A 17,118-nucleotide genomic window follows, 5' to 3' on the forward strand; every position below is an offset into this window, starting at 1 on the left:
AAGAGGATCCGTGTCACCGCTTGGTCATTGACCACTTATCTGGCCTCTGCTAAGATATGACAGCACGCACCATTGTTGGATGGTGGCACGTGTTCAATAGCCATCCCCCAACCCTCTTTTTTGTGGGGGGAGGGGGGGTGGGGTGGGCTCTGGCACCCTTTTGCTTCTACCTGTCCATACTCCTTCAGGAGGAATCCACCATCCTGATCTCCCCTACCAGTGCTCAGCCATTTTGAGGTTTTAAAATCTGACTTTTTTTTTTGCGGTCAGTTTTTTATTTGTTTGTTTGTGTTTTGAGACAGAGATCTGCTTGCTTCTCTGCCTCCCCAGTACTGGGATAAAGGTGTGTGCACCGGTGAAAGCTTGCCTTATTTTTAAATACCTAAAGACCAAATTCTGGTAACACTTCTTGCCTCAACACTCCCAAGTTGGAGGAGGGGTGCAAAAGGAAGGCAGTCAGGTTACTGGGCCCAGGAACACTATGCAGAGGAGCTGCCACAAGACCTAGAGTCGGGAGGGAGGCTGCCACCTGTAGAGATGCTCCTCCTGCAAACCTGAAGATGTCTCCCCTGCTCTCCCCTTCTGATCCTCACTGTCTAATAGAAGGTCAGCAGCGAGGGTGCCTGGGAAATGCGGCTTGCAGTTCCCCTGGGCTAGTTGCACATGGCAGAAAAGGAGGGTGGATGTTCGACTGAGAGACAGCAGGAAAGTAACCGGCCCCTCTTGTAAATTCACAAACTTTCCCCTGGATGTTCAGGAAGAGTCATGAGCTGGATTCAAGGCCACTAGCAAGAAATGACTGCCTCCACCCCTTTTTTTCCCCTCTGAGCACCCATGATACTCTCTAGAGCGCTTTTACCGTCGATTTACTTGTGTTTTTTTTCCTCTTTGCAAAAACATAAATAAAATTAATTACGTGGAAACAGAAACCCAAGGACAAGTGAAAGAGAGAGCAAACAGAGAAGCTCCAACGGAGGGTTAAGCCATCGCATCCTTTCTTTTGAAAACATGTGGCTTTGCTTTAACATCCCGAGCCCTGGATCCCATCACCTACCCCCATTATGACCTGGGAAACTACAATTTGACAAGCCTGTTATACTGAACAGGATGGACTGTGTCTTACGTGTCTCTGGACTTTGTATAACAGTATTGGAATGCAGTGAGTACTTCCTGTCTCATAGGCTCTAACAATGGTGCTTATTGAATGCTTATTAGCCACTTGGCTCTGCTGTCCGTGCCAATGTGAACTCCTCAGAGGAACCATATGAAGTAGATCTATCTTCTTGTTGGCTCCATTTTACTACATAGGCTCTGAAACTGATGTGCAGAGAACAGAAGTAGCTAGCCCAATGCCACCCAGCAAGGAGGTGGCAGGGGTTGGCTGAGGAATGGATGTGAGCAGTCTGACCAGAATTTATACTGCCTTGACTGCTACTGCCTCTTGTCCATGGACTAACAAAATGTAGTCATTAATTGCCTGCCTACAAATTATAAGTGTTCTTCTTCTCAAATAGAGAACGTCGGTGTTTTCTGTTTCCACGCATTTCTAAGCAAATGAGTGTCAGTGATCTCCTTGGTCCTGACCAGGTGGATTGGGGTGCCCCTTGGGGTCAGCTCTTCCGCATTTTAAAGTTGACCCTGCCACCTACTTGATGTGTGGTCTTGAAGAAGTCACTTAACCTTTCCTGCTTCTCATCTCCAACTTCCATCGTTGGACATTTACATAAGATTTGTTGCCATAGTAATAGAAAATAATCCTGACCTATCTCTCAGGAGTGCATGCCATGGGGATTGACTAATTTACAGCTGTGAAGGGCTTTCAACACAGGAACTGCTAAACAACAGTGCAGCCATAAAGAGAATTTAAAACACCATCAGCTTGTGGAGCAGGCCTGCATTTGATACCACATTATATGTTTAACTATTAGTATTACCACTCATAATAAACCTTTATGAGGTACTTTAGGAGGTTGAAGTGTTTTTATGAGAGATAATTAGTTGTTCCAACCAGCTCTATGAGGTAGGTCAGTATTTTTATCATCCCTATTTTAGAAATCATATTAAATTGGCACATGCATCATTAAGAAAGCCTTAAACTTCTTGATATCTGGAAGCAACCTGTGAACAGAGACAGTTCCCATATAGCTGTTCCACCTAATGTGCAGATCTTGATAGGGCCATGGGGGAGGGAATTATGCTTTTAATTCTCAGCTTACAACACTGGCAGTTCTTCTTTGATGTTTACATACTGTGTGGAGTTTCTTGTGATAGCCTTTTTGTGTATCATTCTGGGCATCTAGGAAATAAAAAATCAAGTCCACTCTAGATACTTCAAAAAGAAGTGTTTGATGGGCTGCATGTGGTGGTGCACGCCTTTAACCCCAGCACTCAGGAGGCAGAGGCTGGAGGATCTGTGAGTTCAAGATCATCCTGACTTGTTTCAGAAAGTGTTGCCGGGCTTTAGCTCTCCAGGGTTTACTCTTAAATGAGGATTTGACACACTGCTATCAATAATCTCATCGTATGGAAAGGGAGACTGAAATATAACACGCGCTCATGAAATAGTTGACTAAAAAGAAAGAAAAGGCATCCAGTTCCCAGACCTCCGTTCCATGAGAGGATGTGTTAGTGTGTAAAAAGTAACTCAGCTAGCTGGGAAAACTGAGGCAAGCTATTTTTTTTTTTTCTCTTGGTCTTCTCTACTAAGTTAGGTGAGTCTGCCCTGCCCATCTGGAATGTGAACTGGAGGAGGGTCAGCTGTGCCGATGTGTTTTGAGTGTTGGATAACATGTCCAGGTAACACGGGTTAACTTAAGTACTGCCGAGTTGCCCTGGCACTCCTGGATGATGCCGAAACACGGCCCCTGCAAATGGTGAGAAATCCTTACAAGGAAGCAAGCATCTGCAGCCGCCCACCGTCTGCCATTCTGCAAAGCCATGCACGTACTTAAGTGTTTATGCCCACCCTTTCCCCTCGAGACTGTGCAGCCGCGTCTGTGGCCTGCTGTTTCCCCAAGTAAAGGCCTTACCATTTGTACTGTTCTGAGAAAGGCCATGTCAGACTCCCTCCCCCAAACCACCGCGTTTCATCACTCTCCGTGGCTGCAGAGCCCCGTGGAGGAAGACAATATCCAAATTGCTTTCCACCCAATAACTTATCCCAGACAACGGCAGCAAATCCAAACCGGAGGTTTAGTGACATGTGCCTTGGCAGGTGAGCCGCCCTCTGTGGGATCCTTGTACCATTTTGATCTGTTGGTGTAAGCTGCTGTGAGATGGTTGTCATCGCTGGAAGAATTTCCTCATGAGCAAAGCCAATAAATGAGCTAAAGACAAATCCTCCCATTGATTTAGCTGTGCTAAACAGGGCTTCGAGCTCAGCCCCTCTCCACCCATGTGACCCAGACATAGGCAGAGGCAGATTTCCAACAAGGTTGGACGAGTGTGTCTTATTTTAGGCAGTACCCAGAGTGCAGAGTCCACTCCCCACCCTAGATGGATGTGCTAGTCCATACCTGACCTCAGTGCATGTCCTTCTGTTTAGTGGTGCTTATGTGAACTGGAAGAGAACCGCACGTTTCCTGGTTTTCTAGGCATCTGCTTTCCTGTCGGTAAATATTACATATGGGTTGCTTTGTTATGCAGAGATTGAGTCTGCACATAGGTTGACTAGAACAAGGCTGGAGCGATAACAACCCTGTTCCTCTACATCCTCAGTAATTCGTGGCCTGGAAAGGAGCCACAGGAGAGACCAGTTGGACTTCACCTCTCAATGCCACTGATACTTCTTTCAAAACAATTTGCTCGTAAATAACCCAAGTCTACAAAAGTAGCGTGCTAACCAAAAGGCAACTATACCCCAAGGATGTGTTTCTGTTTAAATTTAATTGATTTAAAATTAGCGTTCTTTTCTTTTGATGGCTTCATTCTTGTTTACTGGGAAAACTTCCACAGCAAAACACATACCGTGTGTGTACCTGGGTATTGCTATTCTCACTGGCAAATACTCTCCACACAGCGCCTGGATACATATTTGCCTCAGAGACTGGAACCACTCTGAAGGAACTGTTCCGCATTCCCAAGGAAAGGCTGTCTTGGCTTGCAAGAGTGATGCTGGTTTATAAAATCGCCTTTTGGAACAGTCCTAGGGATTTGCGTTGGCTGCTGGAGCCGCCATGCTTGTGGATCACAGCAGAACATACTGTGTTAGGAAAGCAGTCCTGTCAAACCATGGTCCCGGCTCCCTTTTCATTCCTTGATTTTAGGTGCAAGGGAGGGAGGATAGGGTAAGACAGGATGGATTTGGTGGTTTAGCAAAGAATCTGTGGACAGAATTTTTAAAATGTTGTTATAATCTCTTTGTTGCTTTTTCATCTGAAAGAAGGAGGAAATTCTTCAGGATGTTTATAGCATGCGGGAGATACTAAGAAATAAGTGCCGCAGACACGGGGTCACTTTAGATAAAATGTCTAATGTACCTTGAAACCTCAGTTGCTCCTCCAGTTTAAACTCAGACGACAAACATTCTTTTTTACAAGTGTGTTGCTTGTTCATTGTGGGAGATAAAAGTAAACTGAAAAAAGAAAATAAATATTAGCCTTAATAGTAGTACTCAGCAGTAATTTAAAATCCCATTAGCATATTATTGATTGAATACAGTAAGAGTTTCATTGTGAGTTATCACCCATGCAGAAAACACCCTCCATATTATTTGTTCTTGTCCTTTCTCCTCCTTCCCCCTCAACCCTTTCTCTTTCTGAACAGAAGTCATTTTTTGTTTTGTTTTGAGACTGTGTATCCTGCAGTCCAGGCTGGTCCTAAACTCACTATGTAGCAGAGACATACACTGAACTGACCTTCTTGCTTCACCCTCCCCAGGACTGGGATTACAAATACATCACCATGCCTAGCTAGAAGTAAACCGTTTTTAAAAATGGTTTTTCAATTTTTATTTTATTTAGGGTCTCTTGTGATGGTTTTTTCCCTCCACATCACAGTGTCTAGTCTCTTTATGTGTGTTTCAGGATGGAACTCAGGTCCCCTGGCAAAGCAGTTTTACACACTGAGCAAGCTCTCTGTCTTTTAATATGTCTTCTAGCCATAATCTACAAGGTAACATATTAGTTTAAATGTTTTTTATGGACTCCACTTGATGTATTTTTATTGTAGTGAGAGTGTGGTTCTATGCTCTATGCTATGTATTATTATATGAATAGCTTTACAGAATTTCAGTGTGAGAGCTAGGTTCATGTGTGTGGTGCATGTGTGTCTGAGTGTGCAAATGCACACACACGTGTGCATGGGCCTGTGGAGGCCAGAGGTAGACCTGGAATGTTCAGCGTCTACCCCAATTGCTCTGTACCTTACATTGTGGCAGGGTCTCTTGATGAATCCGGGGTTGGCTTTGGTTAGCTTGTCTAGCCTTGTTGCTGCAGATTTCCTGTCCCAACTCCCTGTTTGCTGGGATTGTACTCAGGCTGCCAAGTCCATCTAGGTCTTAAGGACCTAAACTCTAGCTCTCTAGCTTGTGTGACAAGTGCTTTACCTGCTGAGCCATCTCTCTGGTGTGCTCTGCTGCCGCCTGAGCCTTTAGATAGAGATTCTCGTGATGTAACCTAGGCTGGCCTTGAATTTGTCATTCTTCTGCCTCAGTGCTCCTAACTGCTCGGGATTACAGACATGCACCACCACAGTGGGCCAGTTTTCCAAATCTTATTGTTATGGCAAATGTCCTGGAGGTAAATTCAGTCTTTCTTTAACATAAATGGCTAGAAATTAAATGGTTAAGTGAAGGGATTTGCTAACTGTTCAGGTTTTTCATATATATATATATCTCATCACATTCCTGTTTGTAAGAGTTATGCTTTGTCACCAGAAGCATTAGTGTAAACAATTCCTCTGTGTTTACCAAATTAAGGATTTAAAAATCTTTTCAGCTCTATGGGAAAACTAACAAGAACTTGTACCTATTAGAGACTAAATTGTGTCCCTCTCCAACTCATTTGTTGATGCCCTTACCGTACCTCCTGAGACTGAGAAAAGGGCTTTAAAGAGGCAGATATGGTTAAATGAGGTCAGGAGGGAGGGACCTTAATTAAATTTTTTTTGAGGCTCAGTGTTTATTTTCAAGGAAATAATAGTCTTTGAACTATTACAACATTTCTACTATTCTTGTGTAATTGTAACTTTTCTCTACTTGATTTCTTTTTTCAAAATCTTTTATTCTTCTCTCATATATTACAGCCGGACTGTGTTTTCCCATCCCTCTTCTCTCCCAGTCCCTCCCCTCACCTCCCCTCTCCCCTAGATCTACTCCTCCTCTGATTCCCTTCATAAAAGTGCAGGCATCCCAAGAGATGTCAACCAAACATGGCCTAACAAGTTACAATAAGACTAGGCACCTCTCCTCATATTAAGGCCGGAGGAGGCAACCCAGTAGGAGGAAAAGGGTCCCAAAAGCAGGCAAAAGAGTCAGAGACAGCCCCTGCTCCCACTGTTAGGAGTCCCACAAGAGGATCAAGCTACACAACTGTCACATATATGCAGAGGGCCTAGGTCAGTCCCATGCAGGCTCCCTGGCTGTCGGTTCAGTCTCTGTGAGCCCCTGTGAGCCAAGGGTCAGTTGTGTCTGTGGGTTTCTTGTGATGTCGTTGACCCCTCTGGCTCCTATAATCCTCCCCGCCCCTCTTCCGAGTGATTTCCCCAAGCTCTGCCTAATGTTTAGCTGTGGGTCTCTGCATCTGCTCCTATCAGTTGCTGGATGTATTCTCTCTGATGATGATGATGATGATGTGATTCTGCTAGGCTCCTCCTGTCTATGGGACGATAGAATGTCATTCTGGATTATTTTGTTGACCTTTTTTTTTTGGTGGTCATGTTTGCTTCTAGCCTGGGTCTGGCACAGAAATGAGAGGAGTGACCTATCAATGACTGGTTCAGTTTGAAATCCGTGCCATGAGAGGGAGCCCAACCCTGACACTGCCTGGAGGGCCGGGGACCTTCATTCTTAATCCAGTAGGACTGCTGTCCTTAGAAGAAAAGACACCTTGCTCTCCTACATGATCGTAAAGGAAAGGCCACGTGAGGACGCAGAAAGTGGTTACCTGGGAACCAGGAGGAGTGGCCTCACCAGCTGTCAAATCTATCGGCACCTGTCTGATGGGGATGTCGTTCCGTGTGCTGTGAATGTGTCTTGCTCTGATTGGTTGATCAATAAAGCTGTTTGGCCAAGGGTGAGGCAGAATAAGGTTAGGTGGGACATTCTCACTGGAGAGAGGGGAGAGAGAAGAAAAGAGAACTGAGGAGATGCTGCCAGCTGCCGCCAAGAGAAGCAAGATGTAAAGATACCGGTAAGTCACTAGCCACGTGGCAAAAGTATAGATTTATAGAAAGGGGCTAATTTAAGATGTAAGAGCCAGCGAGTGAGAAGCCTGAGCCAGTAGGGCCGTACAGTTTGTAATTAATATAAGCCTCTGTGTGTTCATTTGGGTCTGAGTGGCTGCTGGATTGTGGGGCCACAGGAGCGGGGTGGGGCCAGAAAAACTTCAGCCACACCTATCCTTTGACTCCCAGGTTCCAGCACTGTGAGAAAGCAAATCTCTATTGTTGTAAGTGGCCCAGTCCATGGTATGTAACCTGTTATGGCAGCCTGGACAGACTCACGTAGCGCCTTTGAGAGTCTTAGCAAAACCCAGGCATTCAGCAAGTCCAGGGGATATTTTAAAAAAGGCACAAAAGTAATAGTTTGGAAATGCTGACTTGGGGCCCTGTGATAACACAGATGGAAACAGAGCTCTGAGCTAGTGGGGCTGCAAGCCAGGTAGGCCTAGGAAGCAATTCAGCGGCTACAAGCTGAGAGCCAGGTGGGCATTTGTGTTTACTTATTTATTTTTAACACAGCTGAAAGGGCTCCTGCTTACATAGCAGCCTAGCTGGAGGTCTTTTATTTTATTTCTACCTGATTGTCAAACTCCCTTTGTCTAAATTTATATATATGGGAAAAATAAGATGAAGGACAGACCACTCAAACTCTCTCTCTCTCTCTCTCTCTCTATCTATCTATCTATCTATCTATCTATCTATCTATATATATATGATAGCATGACTTCCATATTTTACTGGCCTAATTCCCTTATGTACTAATTATGGATAAGAAAACAGAGGATTTTTTTAAAGCTTTTATAGCAGAGTTGGTTGTAACCTGCTTAATGACCCCAGTTTTCTTAACTATAACTCAAACAAGTTGGACCAGTGAGTTTTAAAATTTGTGCATGGAGTATGTATACCTTCTTATTTCCCACTGTGTAAGTTGGGCTATGAGGTTGGGGCTTGTTTCAAAATTTGAGTATTTTGTTATTATTTTGAGTCAGGATCTTACTATGTAACCTTGACTGGCCTGGAACTTGATACGTAGGCCAAAATGGCCAGAAACTCACAGAAATCTGCCTGCTTCTGCTTCCTGAGTGCTGCCAGGGTGTTGTAAACATAACTTGGTCCTTGAATTTTGACATTTCTTGGTATAACAGAACAGCTCCGGTGTCTGCTGTATGTGGTTTTACTCAGAGGTCTGTTTTGGCCTGCATGTTTTCTCTCCAACTTCATATTTTGAAATCCCAGCCTTCAAGATGATATTAGGATGCAGGGCTTTCATGAGGTATCTGTGTCATGATGAAGAGTCCCTAGAAACAGAAGTAGAAGCTGTAAGAAAAGGAAAATCTCAGAGCTCTCTTGCTGTCTTTCTGAGAAGGACAACTGCCTGCATCTGGGGGGAAAACCCTCATTAGAACCCAACCCTGGTGGCTTCAAACTTCTAGCCTTGAGAATGTGAGAAATGACTTTCTGTAGTTCCTAAGCCAGTCAGTGTATTATATGTGTTGGAGCATTCTGAATTATAGCAAGATCTTTTCATCTAAAAGGCTTGAAAACCTTAGAGTAGGCTGATGTGGAGCACAACCCCTTTAATTCCATGATCTTGAAAATTGGTTTGTTACTTGTGTAGGACGTTACATTCTTTTTGGTCTTTGCTGCACATGTTTCTATCCTACAGCTCACTCCTTGCAGGAGTAGGGATGTATCTTTACATCCATGTCACAGGCTTGACATTCTGTGATTTCCCAAGGTCACCCATCTTGATACAGAGAAAGCCCATGCACAGTTCTTCTAGCTCCAAACATCATCATTTTTTTTCCTGGTCCCTGTGAGAGAAGCTATAGGGAAAACAGTTTCCGAAGGCATAAATTGAAATGGGTATCGTTACATGAGGTTTTAGTTTTTTACAAGCTAATTTTTAAGATTGCTCTTCTAATATTCTAGTTATTTCTGTTTATCTTACTAAGAGTTATATCTTTTGGCTATAAAGCCTGAAATGGCCCTTCCTGTGAATTCAGCGAGTTTGAACAGAAGGCTTTCTGTTATAGTTTAGGTGTAAAATATTCCCCATGGATTAGCGTGCTTGAATACTTGGTCCCTAGTCAGTGATGCTGTTCTGGGAGGTTGTAGAGCCTCTGAGATATAGAGCCTACCAGGCAGATGTAGGTTGCTGGGGATGGGCCTGGAGAATTGAGCTCACCTCTCTTTTGGTGGAAGTCCCTGCTTCCGGATCCCCAGAGATGTAACACGTTCACCTCATGCTCTTGCTGCCGCAGATGGAGCTGTCAGCCACCATGTCTTCCCCATTGTGATGGACTGGACCCCCTGAACCACGACCTCTCAATAAACCTGTCCTCCCATAAGCTGTTTCTGCCAGGCATTCCGTCACGGTGATGGGAGAAGTGATGAACACAGCAACATCTTAGGAGTCTAAGATACACAGAACTCTTCGGATCAGCGTACCCCAGACGCAAACAAAGGGACCGAGAGGAAAGGTCTCAGGAGATGTTCCTACTCTTAGGAACGGGTAGACGTTTTCTTTTCCCAGAGTGCTCTTCACCTTCCTTTTCCTCAGCCTCTAATGTGTTCATTTTCAGTAGCTAATTATGCCTTTCTTCTTCCCCTCACCTTTCATCTCATGAAATGAAAGTTTTGTGGGTGTCAAAGGATCCCTTTACCACAATCATTAAACTGACCCCTTTCCAGTTTATAACTTTTCCTCATATGAATTGGATAGAAATGCCCCCATCTAGTTTGGAGGATTAATGAACTAACAAAAACTGACTATCTTTAACCTCTCAGTACTGATTGTATCTAAATACAAGTCTTTTATGCTACATATATATGTACATATATATACATATGTATACACACATATATTACTTATATATGCTCACACATATATAAGCACCCTACAAATAAATGTTATTGTATAATTATATATTATACATGCATTTTATATAAATATAAACTGGACAACAGCTCCCTACTGCTTCTTAGGTACACTTTTCTTTGATCTGTGTTGAGTGGAAGAGATCCATAAAGCAGTCAAGTGTCATCTTCTAGGTTCCTCTCTGTCCTTTCTCTCTCTCTGTCTATTTCTATCACCTCTTCAACACTTGCATTTTCTATCCTGCTGCAAGTAATCTCAAAGAGAAAAACCAGAAGCTCACTCTGGTGGCTACTTCTCTGGAATAACAGGTGCCGCGGTATGTGTTCCAGAGGTGGACGTGTGCTTTTCCCTTTATGGATCCAAGATAAGGTGTAATCAAAGAAGGCATCCCTCCACTAAGCCGGTGAAGCTGGGAGCCAAATATATCTTCCAATTTCATAGATGCACAAACCCACACAAGCTTAATGAAAAAGAACTTGAAAGGCGAAGATTATCAAATTGCTTTTAGGCTCCCTGCTTGATTACTTTTAGGTGCTAAGTACATGTGCCAATTTGTGTGACTGACTTAATGGTTTCCCTTTTTGACATTGTTAATCATAATAATTATGGTAACTTACATTTGTTTAGCACTTCACAGTTTTTAAAGCAGTTTTCTCTCCATTATCTTATTAGAACTTCACAGCAGAAGCTTGAAGATGCTCCTCTTGCCAAGACTATCATCTTTGTAAGCACCCAGCTTCAGGAAGCTTGAAGGTTGAGGAGGAAAGGGAGACCAGGTGGTAAGCCAGCTGCATCCATATGGACTGGTGGAGGTCACCCCCTCCTGCCCCTCTGCCACTCAGGTGTGAGGATGTAGTCTTGACTCAGTTTGTAGAAACATCACTTCAGCCCTGTTCAATCACTTTGCCGAACAAAGGAATCAGTCCCAGGTCGGTCCGCCACACTCCTGACCCGGGAGCCCACCGTGAATATTCTTGTCTCATCTACTCACATCGTTCTCAAGATTGGTTTTATTGTTTGCTAAACGTGTCACTAAAAGCACAATTATTCCAGCTGTGTGTGGTTTTTTGCTCGAAGAGTGTGCAGCTCGGTTCTACAAGGAAGGCTGATGGTGACTTGAGCAACTCCATTGTCTGTCTTTCTTGTATCCAGAGTGACGTAGCTTCAAGGACTACAGGACCCACAGTTACTAGCTGTGGGAAACCCAAACTTCTTATTCCCCACTAACCACCCCAGATACACAGCGGTTGTCACTATCTAGTACTTGGGCATGGACAGGGCCGTTACTCTAATTTCATATCTATAGAGGCTTTCATACTGCTAAGAGGCTGCATTGTTTCCTCACACAGCCAGTTTAGGGGAACTGGGAGCAGTCCTCACATCTTCCAGCTCCTAAATTAGTTACCTTTCTCCTATATCAGCAGTTCTCAACCTTCCAAAATCTGTGACCGTTTAATAGAATTCCTCATGCTGTGGTGACCCCCAACCATAAAATTATTGTCTTTGGTACTTCATAGCTGTAATTTTGCTACTGTTACGAATTGTAATGTAAACATCTGATATGCAGATGGTCTTAGGTGACCCCTGTAGAAGGGTCATTCGACCCCAAAAGGGCTGCAACCCATAGATTGAAAACTACTGCCCTATATGGTAAGTTATAAGCTAGTGACTTTCTGCTCCTTTTAAAAATTTTCAAAAATGGGAAAAATTCCAGTAAACCTTTTTTTTTTCAAAGTAAAAATGTTTGTTATTTTGCCATTTCAAAAAACAGTTTCTGCTGTGTGTTAAAGTCATTCAGAAAAGTAAGTTTATTCTCAGCCCTGCTTCCTAGCCCACAGCCCTGTTCTCAAGACTATGTCCCCATGCACAGGAGTGACTGTTGATCACCAAGTTCCAGCACATGCCTGCTTAGAAAACAGATGAGCCGAAGTCGGGTGAAGCAAATGGTCTGTTCTGGAAATTGTGAATAAGAATGAATAGCTGATTCAATTTTATGGTTCATTTGGACAGAGGACAATTAAGCTCTGGGGGTGGAGCCGCCATGTTTGGCTATTTAAACATGAAACAGGGAACTGGAGAAAAAAACAAAAAGCATGGACAAGCAAGGAGAAAGCAAGACCACGCAGAGCGGGTGGAGACGGAACTAAGCAGACTGCAGGAACGGCTGCTTGGGCTGTTCTCTGTGAGTCAGTTCTGGCCCAAGGGCAGATCAGCTCCTGATGTATTCTTGCCCTTGGGTCGTAATGAGACAATCCTTGGTTCTCTTCAATATGCTGTTGGTTTCATGTAAATGATGCTGAAGAGTCTCTCACTCAAACAGCTTGAATTTGGATGTTCACCGAACAACTTTCTTGAATTATTTGCTCCAAGCATTTCTGTCATTGGTTGGGAACAGACAACATTATACCCCAGCCAGTGCCCTATAGCCTCACACACGCTCAGCTGCACACATCTTTAGGTAGTCATAGCTCTGCTCAGCTGCACAGTCCAGGCTGCATTTCTCAGTTCTGCCCAGCTTTCTCTTCAGTCTGCAGCTCCCTGAGAACCACATCCAGGCTGGCACTTGGGTACTCTGCCCTCACTGACACCCATTACTTCACCGCTTTGTGCCTTGCGTGCCCACCTCCTTTCTCATAGGCAGCCACACTGTCACTCATTATTTGCTAATGACTAGTTGGCAGGCAGAGAGAAGTGGCAGCCAGCCTGGCCTTCAGACGGGAAAGAATCGTGTTTTTCACAGAATGAAAACATTGCTTGGTAAGAAGCACTTTCCAGCGCTGAATATTTCTCTTTCAAAGTCCCGCTGGGCTCCCTCTGTCTCCAAGTGTCTGCTTTTCCATCGTCGCTTCAGCCCACCCTCCTTCCCAGATGGAGACTGGCAGGGCCATCAGATTTGGGGATGGGGCTCTCGCATGGCAGGTGTAGGCTCTAGCGGGGGAAAAGCTAGTATGATCTCTAGGAAGCAAAGTGAAGACCGGTTATAATGGAAGAAAATAATGGGCTGTTATTTGGAAACCTTTGACACCTCTTAGGTTTGTCTAGAAAAAGCCAGTAATTTGTGAGAAGCTACCAAGTTCTCTGATAGCCGGAAATAAGTGTCCTAAGCCTGCATAATGAACTTGCCTCACAAACTTAGTATTTGTTCCAGAGAGGGCAGGCTCTGACACCATTTCTCCTTACCTTCCTGCACGTTATCTCGCTCCTCTAGAGCTATAAGAACAGGACTTCTGGAAGCAGCCCTGTGAGGGCAGGCTGTCCCCTGTCCCTGCAGGAGGTAATGTTGCCAGTGTTGACAATAATGTTGGTCACTCATTTTGTAATTCACACTCTACCAAGCTGATTTTTAAAAAAACCTGCTAAAACAAGAAAAACAACAACAACCACAAAAACCGAAAACCAAGCCCCTGGATCTGCAAGGAGCTCTAAATGCTTCTCTGCCAGAAGAGGGCTCTGCATCCCTGACTCCCTGTTCCCCCTTTAAAAAAAAAAATCACACAGAAATCCCTAGGAAAGCAAATACCTTTTAATATCCACACTGTTTTCTATGTGTCCATAACAACCCAACAACAAAAAAGTTTATCTGTTGAAGACAGTCAAAAGACGTATTAGTAAATGCAAGCCAGGCACTGGTACAGAACCGGGAGTAGTGTGGGGGTTCAGATAGCTTTCGGTGACCATATTTCTTACGCTGCTTGCTCAGGTTTGAAATAAAGTGACAAAAAAAAGAAGAATAAGAAGAAGAAGCAACAAGGGTCTCTTGCTCACGAGGAGCAGTGGGTAATATATTTGTTTGTATTATGGGATTGCAGTTTTACTAGAAGGAACACTTGACATTTTGATGAGTGCCTCGGGGGAGAAAAGGTACTAACTTCAGAACTTAGTTTTAATTATACTAAGGAGGTTACATTATTCAGAGGCATCCCACTGGTAAGGTGCAACATTTCCTGAAACAGTTTAGTGGAAAATGCCACATTAATCAGTTCAATATTTCACTCAGAAGGCTTAATGGGAGAAGTTTAAAGTACCGTAGCATTTGATAATGTAGAAGGGGGGAAAAAGAGTGTTCACTCGAGGAACGGCTGAAATAGTTGTTAGTCCCTCTTGTGTTTTTCTCCATTAAAAGCTGTCTGGCTGTGCTTGCCGCTCAGGAGGGATACACACACACATACACACGGCCCCATTCCTGAAAAAGAACCTGAAAAAGGCAACACACCCAGAGAGAAGAGTACCGTGTGTGCAAGCTGTAACCTCTGTCCAGCTGTACCGGTCCACCCACGCAGATCATTTCCTCTCCCTTCATTGGTCCAGCCTGGTGACATAAAGCTATTTTCTTCCATCACATCCAGACACACAAGTGCTGTAACACGAATTGCTAAATGGTCTTATTAATAATAAAAAAAGCCCTGATGCCAGATATTGGGGTGAATGCTGAAAGATCAGAGAGACAGAACAAGCCAGAGCCAACCTCACCTCACCAACTCCTCAGCCAGTCCTGTTTCCTCCAGACTGGAAGTCTCTGAGTCCTTACCCAAAAGTGTCTCTGTTGAACTGCTGCTAAAAAGGCTCTAGTTCCTGTTGAACTGCTGCTAAAAAGGCTCTACTTCCTGGTCCTTACGCCTTATATACCTTTCTGCTTCCTGCCATCACTTCCTGGGATTAAAGGCATGTGCCACCATGCCTGGCTGTTTCCAGTGTAGCCTTGAATTCACAGAGATCCCAATGGATCTTTGTCTCCTGAATGCTAGGATTAAAGGCATGTGCTAGCTAACCTCTGTGTTTAATATAGTGGCTGTTCTGTTCTCTGACACCAGATAAGTTTATTGGGGTGCACAATATATCAACAATAAAGTGGTCTTTGTAAATGCACAGGATTGCACATAAAAGGGAGATGGGCAAAATATGACTACTGAGTCACTTCCCTTTCTTCCCCCAACTTATGTTCCAACGACCATTTCTATTCTACAAAATTAGGACAAAAATCTGTTCCGAAAGACAGAAAGCTTTGTGGTTACCCTACAGATCTTTGCCTGACAGGTTGGCCAGCACACATGGGCAAATAGAGAGTCTGAAAAGACTAGGTGATGAGGAAGATTGGAAATTCAATCCAGGTATTAATGTTTGTAAACATGCAAATAAACCTATCTCAGTCAAATTAGAGGAACACGATTTTTAAAAAACTAATCAAGATTAATTATCCTCATGGTACAGTAGTCTAATCAATGTATTGCAAACAGCAGTGTGGTCATAGTTGCCTCGTGCCGTTCCCAGTGAAGTGTTGCTGCTGTGCTTTAGATAAAGTTTTGTTCCTCAAAGGATTTTGTGCTGGAAGCTTGGTCCCAAGGACTTTGTGTTAAAAGGTGGTAGACTCTTGTCTTAGTTAGGGTTCCTATTACTGCAATGAAACACATGATCAAAGCAAGTTGGGGAAGAAAGGGTTTATTCAGCTTACACTTCCATATCATAGTTCATAATTGTTTTTCCTCTTCTTCTTTGTTCTGCTAAGGCAAACACTCTGCCATTACTCAGAAAGAACATCCATTTACACACCAAACCAGTAGTTCCTATTGCACATGTTAACATTACTTGTCACCTAGCACCCTAACTATATGGTACCTCATATAGTTCATCATCAAAGGAAGTCAGGACAGGAATTCAAGAGGGCACGAACCTGGAGGCAGGAGCTGATGCAGAGGCCATGGAGGGGTGCTGCTTACTGGCTTGCTTTCATGGCTTGCTCAGCCTGCTTTTTTTATGGAACCCAGGACCACCAGCCCAGAGATGGCACTACCCACAATGGGCTGGGCCTTCCCCATCAATCACTAATTCAAATGCCCTATAGGCCAGCTCTTACGGAGACATTTTCTCAATTGAGGGTCCATCCTTTCAGATGACTCTGGCTTGTGTCAAGTTGACAGAATTATCAAGTACAACCCTTAAGAGGTGGGGCCTAGTGGGAGGTGGTTTCATCATGACTGCTTTCAGGAGGGGATTGATTACCTCTTAAAGGAATAGAGTAGATCCCAAGAGAGTGGATTATTATAAAAGAGAAACCTTGGTGCCTCCTCACTCTTGTTTCCTCTCTTCCCTAGTGGCTTCCAACCATGTGACACTACTCACCGTGTTAATATAGCCACAGGGTCTTCACAGATGCTGGCACCATGCAGTTTGGACTTTCTAGTCACCAGTGTCTTAAGCCAAAATCATTTAAAACAACAAACATTTCCCAGCATTAGGTGTTTTGTTATAGTAACACAAAACAGGCTAAGTTTAATTTTTCTTCAGTTCCTATCACAAAGGAGCCAAAGACCTGTGAGTTAAAAACTAAAAACTCTGTTGGAGAGACAGCTCAGTTGGTCAAGTTCTTGTCTGGCAAGCATAAGAGCCTGAGTTTGATCCTCAGAAACCATGTTTAAAAAAAAAAAAAGCTAGGCCTGGCGTTGTGTGCCCTGGAGAGGCAGAGAGGTAGAGATTTCATAACTTACTGGTCAGCCTTGGCAAGGCTGTGTGTGTTACTTGGCAAGTTCCAGGCTAGTGAGAGACCCTGCATCAAAAAAAAAAAAAGGTGGGTGGTGCTGAGAAATGACACTCATCCACGTGTGTGTGGTGTGAGTGTACAGGCACACACACAAAACAGAACTGAAAATCAGGAGTAAAATTGTATGGTTCAGTGGTCTAGGATGTGCACCATGTGTTTCCCTCACCTGTTTTTTCCCTCCGTTCCCCAGTGACTGCCCCAATACCTTTGGACTTCAGCTTCCTCTGTGTATGACAATCGTCTTTGTGACCTGTTGTGACCTGGTTTTCCTGTGACATCACCTGTCTCTCTGCTGTGTAGCAGGTATCTGTGTAGCTTTATC

General features: G+C 43.9%; 1 long non-coding RNA gene across 2 annotated transcripts in view; it reads left to right on the top strand.

Moving 5' to 3' along the window:
* The window catches only part of LOC128113500 (uncharacterized), a 49,117-nt gene extending 32,301 nt beyond the window's left edge, over window positions 1-16,816 (top strand). Inside the window, exons 5-6 of one of the 2 annotated variants that reach the window (XR_008219499.1) lie at window positions 6,889-7,349; window positions 10,934-16,816. This is a non-coding gene — a long non-coding RNA (uncharacterized LOC128113500). The remainder of the gene's footprint in view (window positions 1-6,888; window positions 7,350-10,933) is intronic. The other variant, XR_008219500.1, reaches the window with a different exon arrangement.
* Window positions 16,817-17,118: the final 302 nt, after the last annotated feature.

This window comes from Peromyscus californicus, unplaced genomic scaffold (assembly GCF_007827085.1).
Source record: "Peromyscus californicus insignis strain IS unplaced genomic scaffold, ASM782708v3 Scaffold_18__1_contigs__length_77618521, whole genome shotgun sequence".
Taxonomy (NCBI): domain Eukaryota; kingdom Metazoa; phylum Chordata; class Mammalia; order Rodentia; family Cricetidae; genus Peromyscus; species Peromyscus californicus.